General features: G+C 44.8%; 2 protein-coding genes across 8 annotated transcripts in view; one reads left to right on the forward strand and one right to left on the reverse strand.

The window, feature by feature from the left end:
- Window positions 1-12,309, reverse strand: part of SLC36A2 (solute carrier family 36 member 2) — a 114,907-nt gene extending 102,598 nt beyond the window's left edge. For all 3 annotated transcript variants that reach the window (XM_067732325.1, XM_067732327.1, XM_067732326.1), the window contains exon 1: window positions 11,997-12,309. The gene's annotated coding sequence lies outside the window, so the exon portion shown is untranslated. The remainder of the gene's footprint in view (window positions 1-11,996) is intronic.
- Window positions 12,310-12,328: 19 nt separating this feature from the next.
- Window positions 12,329-15,992, forward strand: part of SLC36A1 (solute carrier family 36 member 1) — a 166,850-nt gene continuing 163,186 nt past the window's right edge. Inside the window, exons 1-2 of one of the 5 annotated variants that reach the window (XM_067732329.1) lie at window positions 12,329-12,511; window positions 12,974-13,124. The gene's annotated coding sequence lies outside the window, so the exon portion shown is untranslated. The remainder of the gene's footprint in view (window positions 12,512-12,973; window positions 13,125-15,992) is intronic. The other 4 variants (XM_067732330.1, XM_067732328.1, XM_067732331.1 and 1 more) reach the window with 4 other exon arrangements.

The following is a 15,992-nucleotide window of genomic DNA, read 5'->3' on the forward strand; positions in this document are numbered from 1 at the left end:
CAGTCCCCACCCCCCTTTCCTTTTGGCCGTGCCACGCGTCATGTGGGATCTTAGTTCCTCGAACAGGGATCAGGGATCAAACCTACGCACCCTGCAGTGGAAGCGCAGAGTCTTAACCCCTGGACCACCAGGGAAGTCCTCAGTCCTTTTTACACACACTATTTTCACCACTGTGGTGATAGACTCTAAGATTCCACCTCCTTTGATATTTATGGTATTCATGCCCTTGTTTATCTCCTCCTCTTGAGTGTGGGTGGGACCTATGCTTGCTTCTAACCAATAGAATGTGGCAAAGATGATGTAATGTCACTTTCATGATTACATCGTCATATAAGGTCTTGGTTTACTAGCAGACTCTAGAGACTTCAAAGTTAGTTGGCTTTAAAGAAGTAAGTGGTCATGTTAGGAGGCCCATATGGTTAGGAGCTGAGGGCCAGCGAGAAGCTGACAGCCAGCAAGAAGCTGGGGCCCTCAGTCCTACAACAGCAAAGGAATTAGTTGTGCCAGAAACCTGAGCGAGCTTGGAGGAATATTATTCTCCAGTTGTGCCTCCAGATGAGACTATAGCTCAGCCAACATGTAGTTGCAACCTGTGAGCCCCTATAAGCTTAGGACCGAGTTAAGCCATGCCTGAACTTCTGACCCAGAGAAACTGTGAGACAATAAATGTATGTCACTTTAAGCCACGAAGTTTGTGGTAATTTATTACACAGCAATAGGAAACTAATATAACCATTCATCTTCTTTTATATGGTTATGTTTTTTCCATAGTGGCATCTTATACTGTATTTTTAAAAACTCAGACACAAGTTATTTGCATATTAAACAGGTACTATTCTGTACCTTCATATGGTAAATCATGACCATGGAACCCTAGGGTCTAAGTGAGGGGTCAGAAGAGAACCCAAAGGTTCTCACACTTCTTACCAAGTGTGACCCTGACCAAACACCTTTGTCTCTCTGAGGTTCAATTTCCCGTATATAAAATGTATAGGAGATTTCCCTGGCAGTCCAGTGGTTAGGACTTTCACTGCCATGGCCTGGGGTTCAATCCCTGGTCAGGGAACTAAGATCCCGCAAGCCAAGTGGTGTGGCTAAGAAAAAAAAAAAAAAAATGAATGGGTTGCAGCAGACCATCTCAAAGAAACTCTCAAGTGTAATATATAATGATTCTGTGGCTGACTGAGGGCCTGTCCAGTCTTCTTTGGAGGGAGGGATGTTGCTGAAGCAGGGAAAAGAAGGACTCACGGAGCTGAAAGATTTGGGAGATGAATTTCTTCCCCTATTTCATCGGTGAGAAACTGAAGCCCGGATGAAAGGGACTTGCTAGTACATGGCAGAGCTAGCCTCAGCCCTTTCCTTTGGGCCCCTACATCAGTCTGTTTTTGGCAACAGGAGGCACTTCTCTCTTCTAAGCTCTCCCAGGTCCTTTGTTACCGTTGTGAGGTAACCCCAAGGTCTGCCTGCCCTACAGGGGCTTAGTGGGTTTGCTCCAGATCTCTTAGAGGGCTTGGTCCCAATCCTGGGAATATTCCTCACCCAATGCTGCCTTTTCCTGCCTTATTTCAGGAGGACCTACCAGTTGGCACTGTCTTATGCTGAGACTGAGATCAAAGAAGCTGTTGGCTGAGTAAGAGGTTAGGGGAGGATCTGTGGGTACGATGGAAGCTGTAAGTTGGTTTCAGATAGATTGGAAGCTAGAGCTTTGGAGAACCTGAGCCCAGTAAGCTCTCGGAGGCTTCCCGCCACACACTCCTACTTTAAAAATTAATATTCACGGGGCTTCCCTGGTGGCGCAGTGGTTAAGAATCCGCCTGCCAATGCAGGGGACACGGGTTTGAGCCCCGGTCCGGGAAGATCCCACATGCCGCGGAGCTAAGCCCGTGCGCCACAACTACTGAGCCTGCGTTCTAGAGCCCGCGAGCCACAACTACTGAAGCCCGCATGCCTAGAGCCCATGCTCCACAACAAGAGAAGCCACCACAAGGAGAAGTCTGCACACCGCAACAAAGAGTAGCCCCCGCTCACAACTAGAGAAAGCCCATGCGCAGCAACAAAGACCCAACGCAGCCAAAAAAAAAAAAAAAAAAAGTTAATATTCACATTTTTAAAAAGACGTCCATAGTTAAACCCTTAATTTTTTTAATCAAAGGATTTATAATTAAAGCTAGAGTCTCCTTATCTGACCCTCTCCATTCCTCTTTCTGGGGCTAGCCTTTTTTTTTTAATTGGTTTTTTGTTTTAGTTCTTCAGTTCTCCATCTCTTTGTATAATACACTTTAATGATATTTCTCAACTAATCAACATGCTGTTAGATGAAAATTTATGCCTGTCAATCTCCCCCACTCCTCCTGTCAATATAATTATTTCACTTTTAGTTCTTTTTTACTTATCTTTGTACTTTTAAAAATTATATAAGCATAAAGATAAACTTCTTAAATTATAAAGAGTATTTATGTTAGTTTCCTATTGCGGCTTTAGCACATTACCACACGTTTTGTGGATAAAACAAGAGAAATTTGTTGTCTTACAGTGCTGGAGGTCAGAAGTCCTAAAATCAAGATGTTGGCAGGGCTGTGTTTTTTTCTGGAGGCTCTAGGGAGAATCCCCTTCTTTGCTTCTCCAGCTTCTAAAGGCCTCCCGCACTCTCTTGGCTTGTGGCTCCATCTCCAAAGCCAGTAGAGGAGCATCTTCTCTTCTCTGACCTTTCTGCTTCCCTCCTATAAGAACCATTGTGATTACATTAGGCCCGACTTGGATAATCCGGTATAATCTCCTCTTGTCAATATCTTTAACTTCATCACATCTGCAAAGTCTCTTTGGCCATCTAAGGTAACATATTCACAGGCTGTGGGGATTAGGACCTGGACAGCTTTGGGGGCCATTATTCTGCCTACTCCACCATTCACCCCAGTTCACCTGGAACAGTCCCACTATATGCCTGGTGTCCTGGTGTAACTATTAATACAGCTCCATTGTAAAGCAATTATACTCCAATAAAGATGTCTAAAAAAATATTAATACAGCCCCTTTTATTCTCGATAGCATTCTTTTTTTTTTTTTTTGCGGTACGCTGGCCTCTCACTGTTGCGGCCCCTCCCGTTGCGGAGCACAGGCTCCGGACACACAGGCTCAGTGGCCACGGCTCACAGGCCCAGCTGCTCCGCGGCATGTGGGATCTTCCCGGACCGGGGCACGAACCCGCGTCCCCTGCATCGGCAGGCGGACTCCCAACCACTGCGCCACCAGGGAAGCCCAGCCCCTTTTATTCTCAAAAGTGTCTCCACTTGAACAAAAAATTATAACACCCCACTTATCCGATGTTTCCCAATCTCTTTTATACCATAACACATGTGGAAAACGATAACATTTTATAGATCCTCAGGATAAAAGAACAAGCCTACTCATGACTAGAGGTAATTGTCTCAGAAGCTCTAGCCACGTTAGGACCCAGCTGGCTGCTCCAAGGGGCAAAAGTATCAACATCTCAGCACCCCTATAACCCACTTATGGTACGCCATTGGCCACTGCATACCACTGCAAAGTCTTCCTTACACTAAAGCAATATAATATGTTTTTTTTTTTTAACATCTTTATTGGGGCAATATAATATGTTTTAAAGCCTGTTCTTCTGATATGCTCCTGTGTGAGCAGCATTTAATTCCAAGGAGTGTACCCGGGTTCTCATACACATGCCCTGACGCTCCTGTCATTGCAATCCTGCCTGCAGGTTAGTTCAGGTTGTCAGACTGCTGGCATCTTTTCCCATATGCCCTCTGGTTCTGTGTCCCTGCAGAATTCCCCATCCCTCGCGCATTCTCCCAGGCACCAAGAGTGTCGGTGTTGGTGGCAGAGAGATCCCGTTGGATTCTCTGGATGGGCTTTTTAGACAGCTTGCAAAATTTTTCTCTGGGTCTTCAGAGCGCATACGTCTCTTAACTTTGTAACACATTTTTTTTTCTTTAAACATACTTCGTTTACCACAAAGCCGTTAGTGGTAAAACATTTTATCAACATTACCTCCTTTCTAATCATCAAAAGTCACAAGAGCTTGGCTCAGAGGCACGTTGTAGTGTAGATATGGCACCAGCACTTTTCCTAGTATCTGAGCTGCTGTTTGTTCCCTTAGTGGGGTCCTTGCTTTAACGGCTGCTTTTCATTTCAACCACGTTGCTAATTTACTGAACAGGATGCACCTTCCTTGGTCATCACCATGTTACATAATGATGGTGTTTGGCTTTCTTTATAACAATTCCTAATTTCTATAGCCATTTCTAATTTCCATTCCCAAATTAAGAATTTTTTTTTTTTTTGCATACGCTGGCCTCTCATTGTTGTGGCCTCTCCTGTTGCGGAGCACAGGCTCCGGACGCGCAGGCTCAGCGGCCGTGGCTCACGGGCCCAGCCGCTCCGCGGCATGTGGGATCTTCCCGGACCGGGGCACGAACCCGTGTCCCCTGCATCGGCAGACGGACTCTCAACCACTGCGCCACCAGGGAAGCCCCCAAATTAAGAATTTTTAAGTGAACTTTTTGGCACTGTGCCACTTAATGAATTCTTGAATTATACTGTTATGGCTTACAGAATATTTTAAATTACACTAACAAAGAATGCTTATACTACAGATAATTACTCAATCCACCCATAGAAGTTCCATGTGAACAATGGCATTTCTCTCTGGTTTCTGACAAAAATGGGTGGGCACTTCTGTGTCCCAGCCGAAGTGTAGCACACTTTACAGTTCACTCTTTTGAACATCAGTCAGGCTATTATAAGATACCTCGTGAAAGTTTAAATTTGGGTAGGATTCTAAGTACTCTAAATTCTGCAGACGAAGTAGGACTTCGTTAACATTTTTACACCACACCATCTTAAATACATGTAATGCAGCTATGTATACAGAGACCGTGTTGTGTACCCTGGGTGTTTTTGTTTTTTCCTTAACCAAATGTGCTCCTTCTACATGTGCTATTTTGTAACTGCCATGTATGTGGGGGCCAAGGGCTGGGAAGCCAGAACCAAGAGACACATGACGTGTGTGACTCTGGGTGCGTTGCCCCTCCTCTCTAGGCCTCAGTTTCTCCACTAGGGATGAGAGGTTGGACTCACTGACCCAAGAGGGGCTTTCCAGCTCTGATAATCTAGAGTTAAAGGGGGCTCCCTGGAAGAATCCCTCATTCTCTTTATGTCTAGGATGTAAATAGAAGAAAAAGAGAGCAAAGGGGAAGGAAAAGAAACAGCTACAAGAAAAAACGGGAAGGAGCAGATACGTGTTGATAAAAGAAGGGGAAAGGAAAGAAGCAGCAAGATGCCTAGACTCACAAAGTGTGAGTATGGACTTCATTTATTAAAAAATAGGTTTCAATTCCCAGTGTTTTTTAAGAACACTGGCTGTGGAGTTATACAGAGTTTGACTCCTGGCTTTATCACTATATTCTTGTGTGACTTTGGGCATAGTTTTCCTGTCTCCTTGCCTCAGTTTCATCTATTAAGTGGAATGAAAAATAACGACCTCATAGGATCTCAGTGGGGAGTAAATGAGTTTGTAAAGCATATAGCACTCAGTGAATCAGAGATCTTACTGTCATTGTCATCACTTTTCATGGAGTCCCTCTGAGACAGCGGGGGCAGGAATTCTCCTTCCTTTAAGGTGTTTGTAGGTCGCCCTTCCCCTTCCCATCCTCATGAGGCCAAACAACTCCCACTTCCTGAGTGAAGAACCCAGAGAGGCGAAGCACATATGTTCCCCCCATGCTACCCAGGTCTGTCCCTCCACTGGATGTGGACAGTGAGAGTAATGAGAATCACCTCTTGTGTGGATATATTGATCAGTACAGTGTGCCAAGTGCTCTGAAACCCATCAGACCCTCTTCTGGCTGAGAGATGAGGAGGCAGAGGCTCAGGGAGGTTAAGCCCCAAGAGGTCATGTCATGTGTCCAGGGGTATAGGAGGCTGGGAAGCTGTATCTCAACACTTTTGTCCCAGTACCCATAACCTGGGAAGGCGTTCGCTCAGCTTCTCCGGGGAGGCTGGGCTCCTGCGTGTTCTCTGCCCTTTGATGGCGTTCCCCACCCTGCTGCTTCACTAACCGTGGGTGCTGCTGAGTGGTGGGTGCGGTGAGATGGTCAAGTATGTGGTCACTGGCACTCTGGCTTCAGCAATGATCAGCCGTGCGACCCTAAATGTTTTAAATCTTTCTAAAGCCCACTTTCCTCATCTGTAAAATGGGGATAATGCCTTATGCCTAGAATGAGAAGTTGAGACAGGGTTTCTTGAGAAAGTGATTTACTAAGGGAGTGTTCTCAGGAGAACGGGTGTGAGGGAAGCAGAAGGGAAGAAAAGGGAAAAGCTAAGTGAGGATGCAGTCTCAGGTGGAGACTAGCTTCAGCCTGATCCCACAGGGAGCTCTGGAGCACAAGTTGTATCATAAGCTGGTCCCACCTTAAAGTCAGGGGACTGACCTTTGGTTCCCATCCCCCTTAACTAATTGGCTGTGGACTGCACTTCCCCCATCTGTCATAGAGTATGAAGGAAATGGATCGGGGACCCAAGGGATCCTGAAAGAAGAGATGGAGAGAAAAAGGGGAAATTGAGCAGGACTCATATGACATACACAATCAATAAACATATACCCTCTCCTTTTTATACAAAAGGCTGTATCACCATTCTCTTCATATTTTCCCTTAGGAATATAACTGGAATTTGCTTCAAAATAATTTAGGGTGCAGGGGCATTAGGTGGGAATAGATAATCGGGCTGGTGGTGGTGGTGGTGATGGTATTGGGTTGGGATACAGATAAATAATGTTGGCCAAGAACTCTTTCTCCAAACAGAGTTGGTTTCACTCCCAGCAGCCAATCGAATCTGCTCTTTTGAACACCATCAATGGTCATTCTTTACTAAACACAATGGTCTGTTTTCAGTCCTCTTCTTATGTGAACAAGCAGTAGCATTTGACATAGGTAGTCTCTCCCCTCCTTAAAAAACTTTCTTCACTTGGCTTCCCAGACACCACCACTTCTGGTTTGCCTCCTAGCTCAGTGACCGTGCCTTCATGGTTCCTTCTGCTCATTCCTAGTCATCTTTCTATGCTCTCCTAGACTTGATTTTTGGATTTCCTCCCATAGTTATTTGCACTCACTTCCCTGGTGAGCTCATCTAGTCTCTTTGCTTAACTACCATAAATATGCTGACAATGGCCAATTTTTTATCTCTAGGCTGGACCTCTCTACTCTCCACAATCATCCCAATGCCTACCTGACCTCTTCCCTTGGATGTCTAACAGGCGCTTCACACACAACAGTCTCCCCTTGCTCCCCACCAAAACCTGCCCCTGCCACTGTCTTTCTGTTCTAGTAAAAGGCAACTCTATCTTTCCCGTTGCTCAGGCCAAAGTGTTTGGCTCCTCCCTCTCATACTCCACTTCCAGTCCATCGATGTGTCCAACCTACGATAAAATTATTTTCAGAAACTGACCACCTTCACTGCTGTCACTCTTGTCAAGTCATCACAATCTTATCCTGGCTTACTACAACTGCCTCCCAACAGGTCTCGCTGTTTCTGCCCTTGCCTATATCAACCCAATAGACAAAGCATCCTTTTAAACCCAAATCAGATCATGGCACTCCTCTGCTGAAACTCCTCCAGTATCTTCCCATCTCACTCAGAATAAAAGCCAAAGCCCTTAAAGTGGCTCACAGAGCACTATACAATTTTCACCCATTTGTTGTTGCTCTGACCTAATCTACTTCTCTTTCCCTAGCTCTCTTTGCTCCAGCCACAGTGACCTCCTTGTCATTCTTCAAACAGATGAGGCGCAGTCCCACCCCAGGGCCTTAGCATATGCTATTCCCTCGGCCCAGAATGCTCTTCCCAGTGTTCACATGGCCTGTTTCTTCACCTATTTCAGGTGTTTATTTACATTTCATCTCCTCAGTGAGAGCTTTCTTGACTATTTAAAAAGTTGCAATCCCTTCCCTCTGCCTCCAGACTCCCTCTTCCACTTTCCTGATTTACTTTTCTCCATAGCAGATACACCGCTGACATATGTATATTACTTAGTTATTCTTAGTTATTTCTGTTGCCTGTCTCCTCCCACTAAAATATAAACTGCACACGAGCAGGGGTTTTTGTCTATTTTGTTCACTGTTGTATCCCTAGAGCCTGGCGCAATGATACTCAATATATACTTATTGATAAAAATATGAACACATTTCCTCATCCTTATCTTCTTACTGTTTGATTTGATTCCTAATTTCTGTTATTATATTTTAAATTTCCAAATTTTAATTTTAATTTAAAATTAATTTTAAAATATAAAATTTATAATTTTTATTTTTCTCAGAATATTCTTTTTTAAAGCATATTGTTTTTATTTCATGATTGCAACATCTTATCTCTCTGAGGTTTTTTTAGGGCAGCATTTCTCCAACAAGAGGCAACATCAGAATCACCTGGAGGGCTTATTGAAACAGATTGCTGGGCCCCACTCCTGGAGTTTCTGATGCAGATTCTGGAGTGGGACCCCAGAATCTGCATTTCCAGTAAGTTCCCAGGGGATGCTGATACTGTTGGCCCAGGGACCCCAGTTTGTGCTTTTATGTTTTGCATAGTTTCTTCCAACGTGCTTTCATGTGTCTGTGCATTCCAAGGTGCTTTCATGTGTTTGTGCATTTGATTATTCTTCTTAGAGGCTTTTCTCAGATGTCTGGTAATCTCTTTCAAATTTTAAAATTAACCTTTTAAATACAATAAAGTTCATATATTTTAATTGTCCAGGTAATGGCTTTTGACCAGCGTTTAAGCCTATGTAGCCATCATCCCAATCAAGATGTAGCATTTTAGCACTGCCCCGGAAAGCTCTCAAGTCCCTTTGCTGTCAGTCCACACCCCACACATCCCAAGCAACCACTGATCAGTTTTCTGTCACTAGATTAGTTTTTGCTCATTCTATATATTTGTATTAATTGAATCATGTAGCATGTAGTCTCTTGTGTCTAGCTTCTTTCACTTAGCATAATGAGATTCATCCTTATCAGTAGTTTCTTCCTGTTATATATGCCACAATTTGTTTATCAATTCATCTGTTGATGAATATTTGAGTTGTTACTAATTTAGCTTTAGTAAGCTGCTTGGTGTGAACCTGTGATTACAAGTCTTTGTATGGATCACAGCCAGGACTAGGGTGAGGCAAGCCAGGAAACCTAGTTCACAAAATTTAAGGAGGCCCTCACTCTTGTGTACCTATAAGTGCCAACTTTGCACTTGCACAACACTGAGAGGGAGCCCCTCCTTAAATTTTCCACCCAAGGCACCAGGCTCTGGGCCTGGTGTGGATATGCTTCTATTTTTCTTGGGTAAAGAGTGAAATTGCGGACTTCCCTGGTGGCGCAGTGGTTGAGAGTCCGCCTGCCGATGCAGGGGACACATGTTCATGCCCCAATCCGGGAGGATCCCACGTGCCATGGAGCGGCTGGGCCCATGAGCCCTGGCCGCTGAGCCTGCACGTCCGGAGCCTGTGCTCTGCAACGGGAGAGGCCACAACAGTGAGAGGCCCGCGTACCCCCCCTCCCCCAAAAAAAGAGTGAAATATCTCCATCATAGGATAGATATGCATTTAACTTCGTAAAAAACTGCCAACGAGTTTTCCAAAGTGGCTGCACCATTGTACACTCCCACCAGCAAGGGATGAGAGTCCCAGTTGCTCCACATCCTCACCAACACATGTATTTCCACTCTTTTCTTCTCTGTTGCCACAGATGGACTGCTGCAAATATGGCTCACCCGTGCAGTTCTTTCTGTCATCCTCATCTCTTTGGCTTCCCTGATCCAAATGAGATTCAGGAGAGTTTTTGTTGTTAGTCTTGCTGAACTGTCCATGAGCGCTGTTTCAAACAAAGGCGATATAAGCTGTGCAGCTCTGAGTGAGCTCTTCACCTTCAGAAAGAGTTTTTATTGATGCTTTTCTGAGATCTGCCCTCTCCCCTAACCCCCCACCCTGGGTCCCCTCACTCCTCTCTGAGTTTCTTCTCCTTTCTCCTGCACAGCTTCTGTCTGATCTCAGCTGCTTTTGTTGGTCCTTACACGTATTTTGGTAACTATGGATTATATTTCTCTTCTGGCTTTGCTGTAAATAGAATTTGCATTTTTTCCCTTTTTGCTTTTGTACAGTTTCTAAGAGTACAAGTCAAAGTGGTTATTTACACAACCATTTTGCACTAGAAATCTTTATATTTCTGAGTAAACAGTGGAGGCAGAGGTGGAGATTTGCATATTGGGGAAAAGTTATCTGGGAAAGATAAGGAGATGTTATTGTATGCTAGTTTCTAATTAGGGCTGCAAAATGATAAGGTTGATAGAGTCCTAACAGTATCTGAAAATTGTGCAGCCTTTTCTCAAGGGTCTCTCTGATAAAGGTGTAGTGGTCACCACAGAAGTAAGAACCTTATCTAGAGTCAGTGCATCCCAGGTGCAGATGGCAAAGTCCCACCTCCATCAGTAATTCCAATAGGGAGCTATGTGGTTCTCACAAGCTCTGCCTTTCTGGGGTAAAACATTAGGAGGAGCCACAGAATCAATGAAATTTGAGGTAGGAGATGACCTAAAGGGGGCATTCCTAGACTTGGACTCAGCAGCATTCCAAGCACAGCTCCTGGCACTGAGCAGTCAATGAACTGGGGACTTCTACCAGGGATGGGATGAATTCATTCATCCTCATATTTTGACTACATTCTTTTTTCTTTCCCTGCTGAAATGAATCAACTGGAATAGATTTTTAAAAAAATATATATAGGTTATGGAACATATAGAGATTTTAAACATATATACATAAAGTAATATATGTTTATGAAATAATTTAAACAGTACAGACAGTGAAGAATAAAAGTCTTAAGGAAAACAGTAAGTACTGGTATTCATGATTCTAAATTTTAACACCACACATCTGTACATGCCTATATATAGATACTTCAATAAATACATGGCATAGGGTTTGGAAAACAATACTCAAATGCTGGTAACTGTAAATCTTTGGAGAGGAGAGTGAATTTGGGAGAAGGGAAATTTTCACTGTTTATATATACCAGGGAAGTCCATGTTCATTATCTTGATTGTGGTGATGGTTTCACAGGTGAATATATATGTTGAAAGTTATCAAATTATACACTTTAATTATGTGCAGTTTATTGTATATAAATTAAACCACAATAAAGCTGTTAAAATATTCAGTAAAAATTATATAATGCAGTAACATATTTTTATTAGAAATGTTACTTAAGAATTTCCCTGGTGTTACAGTGGTTAAGAGTCGGCCTGCCAATGCAGGGGACATGGGTTCAATCCCTGGTCCAGGAAGATCCCACAGGCCGCGGACCAAGTAAGCCTGTGCGCCACAACTACTGAGTCTGTGCTCTGGAGCCTGTGAGCCACAACTACTGAAGCCTATGGGCCTAGAGCCCATGCTCTGCAACAAGAAAAGCCACAGCAAGGAGAAGCCCATGCACCACAACGAGGATTAGCCTCCCCCGCTCACAGCAACTAGAGAAAGCTGGTGTGCAGCAATGAAGACCCAACGCAGCCAAAAATAAATAAATAAATAAAGTTATATTAAAAAAAAATTTTTTAAAAATAATGAATATATTTGTCACCTTGAAAGTTTCCTTATGTCCCTTTATAATCACTCTCTCCTCTTCTGATCTCCTCAGCCATTTCCAGGCAACCACTGATGTGTTTTCTGTCGGTGTAGATTATTTTAAAATTTCTAGAATATTATATAAACAGAATTTTTTTTTCTGGCTTCTTTCACTCAGCATAATTAAGATGTATCCATTCTGTACCTGTTTCAATAGCTTTTTTTTTTTTTTTTGCTCCGTAATTTTTAAAAGTAAAATCTGCTAGGAGGAGGGAAGAGGAGCGTAGATAAGACATATACACCCTGCTGCCATTAAAAAATGTTATTTACATTTTTAAAATATATTAAAAAGAGGGTATTGACTTACCTCACTGCCCCATTTCTAGTCGCAACCACACGTTTGGGCAAACGTTTAGAAGTATGACGAAAGTTTGGAAAAGATGCATTATTTCTCGATTATTAAGCGCAACATATGCTCGGTGAGACGTGTTAACGTACGGCTAGGGTAAAACTGAGCCACCTTTCACAAGTCCACAGCTCAGGGTACCGCGCTCTCCTACTCTGGTCTCGCGGCCGGGCCTGGATCTTCGACGCGCGGCTCACGCCCAGATCCCGCGAGCACCGTCCTTCCCGCAGAGGCAGCTCCCGCCGCCAGGTAGTGCTGCGAAGCCGAGCCCCCGAGCCCCGCGAGAGGGGAGGAGCAGCCGCGCGCGGGAGCATGTGATCCGGGCCTCGGGTTTGGGAGCCTGGATCACGTGATGGCGCCCGGAAGCGGCTGCCTGGGCAGCGGAGGGTGGGCATGGCTAGGGCTCCGAGCTGAGGCAGGGAGTGGTGGGCTGCTGCGCTGAAGCTGGAGCCAGAGCCGGAGTCGGAACCCGAGCGGTGAGTCCGCGCGCTGATGGCCTGGGGCTGGCGGCCGGTCGTCGCCTTCTGCTGGACCCACGTCGCCTTCCTCCGGGCTCAGCGGATGCTCCGGGTCAGGCACCGACCGGCTTAGGCTGCGGGTCCGAGTCTCCTCGGTATCCCGGTCGCAGCTGCGGTGCGATGCGGGCACTCCTCCTGGATGAGGGGAGGTGGAGAATCCCTAGTCCTTCGCGCTGTCTCCCTTGACCTCCCCGACCTGTTTGACAGGTGTGGAAACTGAGGTCCCGAGACGGGGAGAATCACCGAAATGACCAGCTAGAGCTTCTGTTGAGCGCTTTCTAGAGGGGTCCGGACATCGCGGGCAGGTGACCCGCCAGCTGCGGGAGCCCTGCTTGGGACTTGCTAATAGCGGGTCTTTGGGTCATAGAATACCGAAACGACCACGATGCAGCGAAATTATCTTTTGCAACCCCTTTCTAGAGCTGTGGGGAAATCGAGGTCCAGGAAGCGGTGGGGGTTGTCTAAGGTCATCCCATGAGTTAGTCGCAGCTCTGCGACTAGAATCCAAGTCTCCTGAGCTCCAGTGGCTTTTTGCTTTTCACCACACTGCCTCCTGCAGAAAACTTGACAGGTGAAAAGCACGCTTTTCCTGTCCCCTTTTCTTTCATTCCTCTCCCTTTTTAGCTCTGCATTCTCCATCGCCGCCGTGATCGACTTGGCTCTGGGTGTGGTTCCCTGATTCAGTGTTCACCGATTTTTCTGCAAACTCATCATTCTGTAGGTTTTGTTTCTAAGCGTTCTGCAATTTTGTGTAAGTCATACCAAAATATGAAATAAGAAGCAGAGTATGCGCCTGGGAGGGTAGGTGGCTCACAGCTGAGGTTGTGGAGAGCCCTAACATTAACTTGAAGAGTGTCAAGACCTTTGCTTTATTTTTAATATAGCTTGTTAGATTTGGGGAATGCTGGTCATTCGGATGGATGTTTTGCTTGCCAAAAGAAGATAGCAGCGTGGTGTAATGGAAAGAACTGAGACTGGGGAATCAGGAGATTTTGTTCTAGTTCTGACACTTGATTTGCAACCTTGGGTGACTCCCATCCTTGCTTGGGTTTAGGTTTCCCAGTCTGAACAGTGATGGGGTGGAATCCCTAAGGTCTCCTTCTGCTGTGACATTCTCTGCATCTCAGTCTGTTTGTTGTCTATTCAGAGAGATTTTTTCCCTGTATATTAGTATTTCCCTTGCAAAAAGGTTTAATTCAGTTGTCCAGGAAGCAGTTTCTCTACTTATTTCTAGGTTATCATGAAATCCACCTCTTCTTTCTACCTATCTCTGTATTATATCTAAGCTAAATGCTGATAGCTGAAAATGGTTTTGACTTTTATTATTTTAAATATGATCAAGGCCCTCTTTGATTCTTGTTGAGAGGCTAGTCTACAGTAATTAACGTGATTGTATGTTTAGAGTGTGTGTTTTTAAAAGATGTTCCTGAAGTTAAGAGGACACAAAAGACTTAACCATTCCCTCTGGGTTTGAGACTGTTTGGGGTGGAGGCCTTATGCAACAGAGCCTACTCTGATGATCATATTAAGTCTCTCTCCCTTTGTTTTCTGATTGTGCCATTTATAATTGTCTGCTCTTGAGTCCTTGTTTACCCTTTAAAGCATGTATCTGTTCATTTGGCCTCATCCCTGCGGCAGCTTGAAGTGCTCAGAGCTTTGTCTATTTTAAAGGCAGTGTAAGGAGGTGGATTCCATTTCTTTTGTAATGTTCCAGAGACCACAACTGGGACGGTGGATGGAAGTACCATAAAGGAAGTGGTTTGGGGGTGAGCATAAGAACTTTAAAAGAATTAGCACTCTAGCATGTTGCAACACAGAACATGGCAGTCCCTGTCTCTGGAGGTCATTGTCACTGGGCAATTACTTTTGGGAATGTTGTAGATTAGGTCATTGTGTTGGGTAGAGGGTCAGACTAGATAAAATTTTCAGTTTTCGGGCTTCCCTGGTGGCGCAGTGGTTGAGAGTCTGCCTGTAGATGCAGGGGACACGGGTTCGTGCCCCGGTCCGGGAGGATCCCACATGCCGTGGAGCGGCTGGGCCCGTGAGCCATGGCTGCTGGGCCTGCGCGTCCGGAGCCTGTGCTCTGCAGCGGGAGGGGCCACAGCAGTGAGAGGCCCGCGTACGGCAAAAAAAAAAAAAAAAAAAATTCAGTTTTCTTCTAACTCAGAAGTTCTTTGAAATTCTAGGACTGGACTTGTTAGCATGTGGAATGTGAGGTAGAGTAGATGGAACCGAGGTGCACTTTTGTGAATGCTTTATTTTTCCCCTTTGCTCAGATAACAATTCTCATGTTAAATATTCCACTTTTTCTTTCCTTTTATCCCTCCTCTCTTCCCCAGTGAGTGTCTCAGTTCTTTAAGTTCTTGATACCTCTTCCAGGGTCAGATGCTGAAGAGTCATTGCTGTTAATGGTATATTCTTTCTTTCCATCCTGACCTGAAGTGAGATCCTAGAGCTGGGCTGAGTGAGTGGACTTTGGTTTCTACTTTTGCTGACTGGTCCTCATACTTTCTTCCAGAGGTGTGTGACTACCCACTGAGTCCTAGGCTAGCTTTCTCTTTTTCCCATAGAGGAAGCTCACATTGTCTTAACCCAGATCTTGGCGGAATCTTGTACCTCCTTCCTTTGGCCGGGCCTTACTGGGTCTGAGCACACAAAACTAGTCTCTATTTAATGAGTGTGGGGTCCAGTGGATAGGATATTCTGCATATGCCAAAAGAGAAACCTCCTGATGCTGTATTTGGTGCTGTCTCTTCTTTTTCCTTCCATACATTTCTCTTGGAATCCTTGACACCCGGGGCCAGTTCTCAATGACCCTCTCTAGTAGGAAAGACTCCTCTGTGCTTCCCTTTTCCATGAAGTTCAGGAATCTGTCTACATGGGTTACTGGGATGCTCTTGGCACATAGATCACTGTTTCCGAGATGGAGACCTGGCTCAGCTCTCCAGAGTGATGGAATGGAGGAAGTCCTGCAGCGCTTTATTTGTGTAGTGACTCCCTGACTTGAACTTCTGACTTCCGTCCTTGAACTTCTCTCTGGTAATAACACAGTTGCTGCCATTAGTGAGGGTCCATTATGTACCAGGCAACATAATTAACATCTTTTCCTTCTACCTTGTAACAATATTGTGATGTAAGCATTCTTTTTTTTTTTTTTTTTTATGTAAGCATTCTCAATGACATTTTTCAGATGAGGAAATTGAGACAAAGGGAGATCAGGGTCACACAACTAGGCTCTGAACTCATGTACTTTTTATTATTCAGGATTCCCCCTGTAGACCTAATCCTGCCCCAGCTTTGTTCCCAGGGAGATTTTGGGGAGAATAGATGGTGTGTTAGGAAGAACACTGGACTAGGAATCGGATATGCTGTATTCTAATCCCAAACTGTTAGCCAGCTGGGGGCTTGGTTTTCTCACCTATAAATGGGAAACTGGAGC

The sequence above is a fragment of the Pseudorca crassidens genome, chromosome 3 (genome assembly GCF_039906515.1).
Source record: "Pseudorca crassidens isolate mPseCra1 chromosome 3, mPseCra1.hap1, whole genome shotgun sequence".
Taxonomy (NCBI): Eukaryota; Metazoa; Chordata; class Mammalia; order Artiodactyla; family Delphinidae; genus Pseudorca; species Pseudorca crassidens.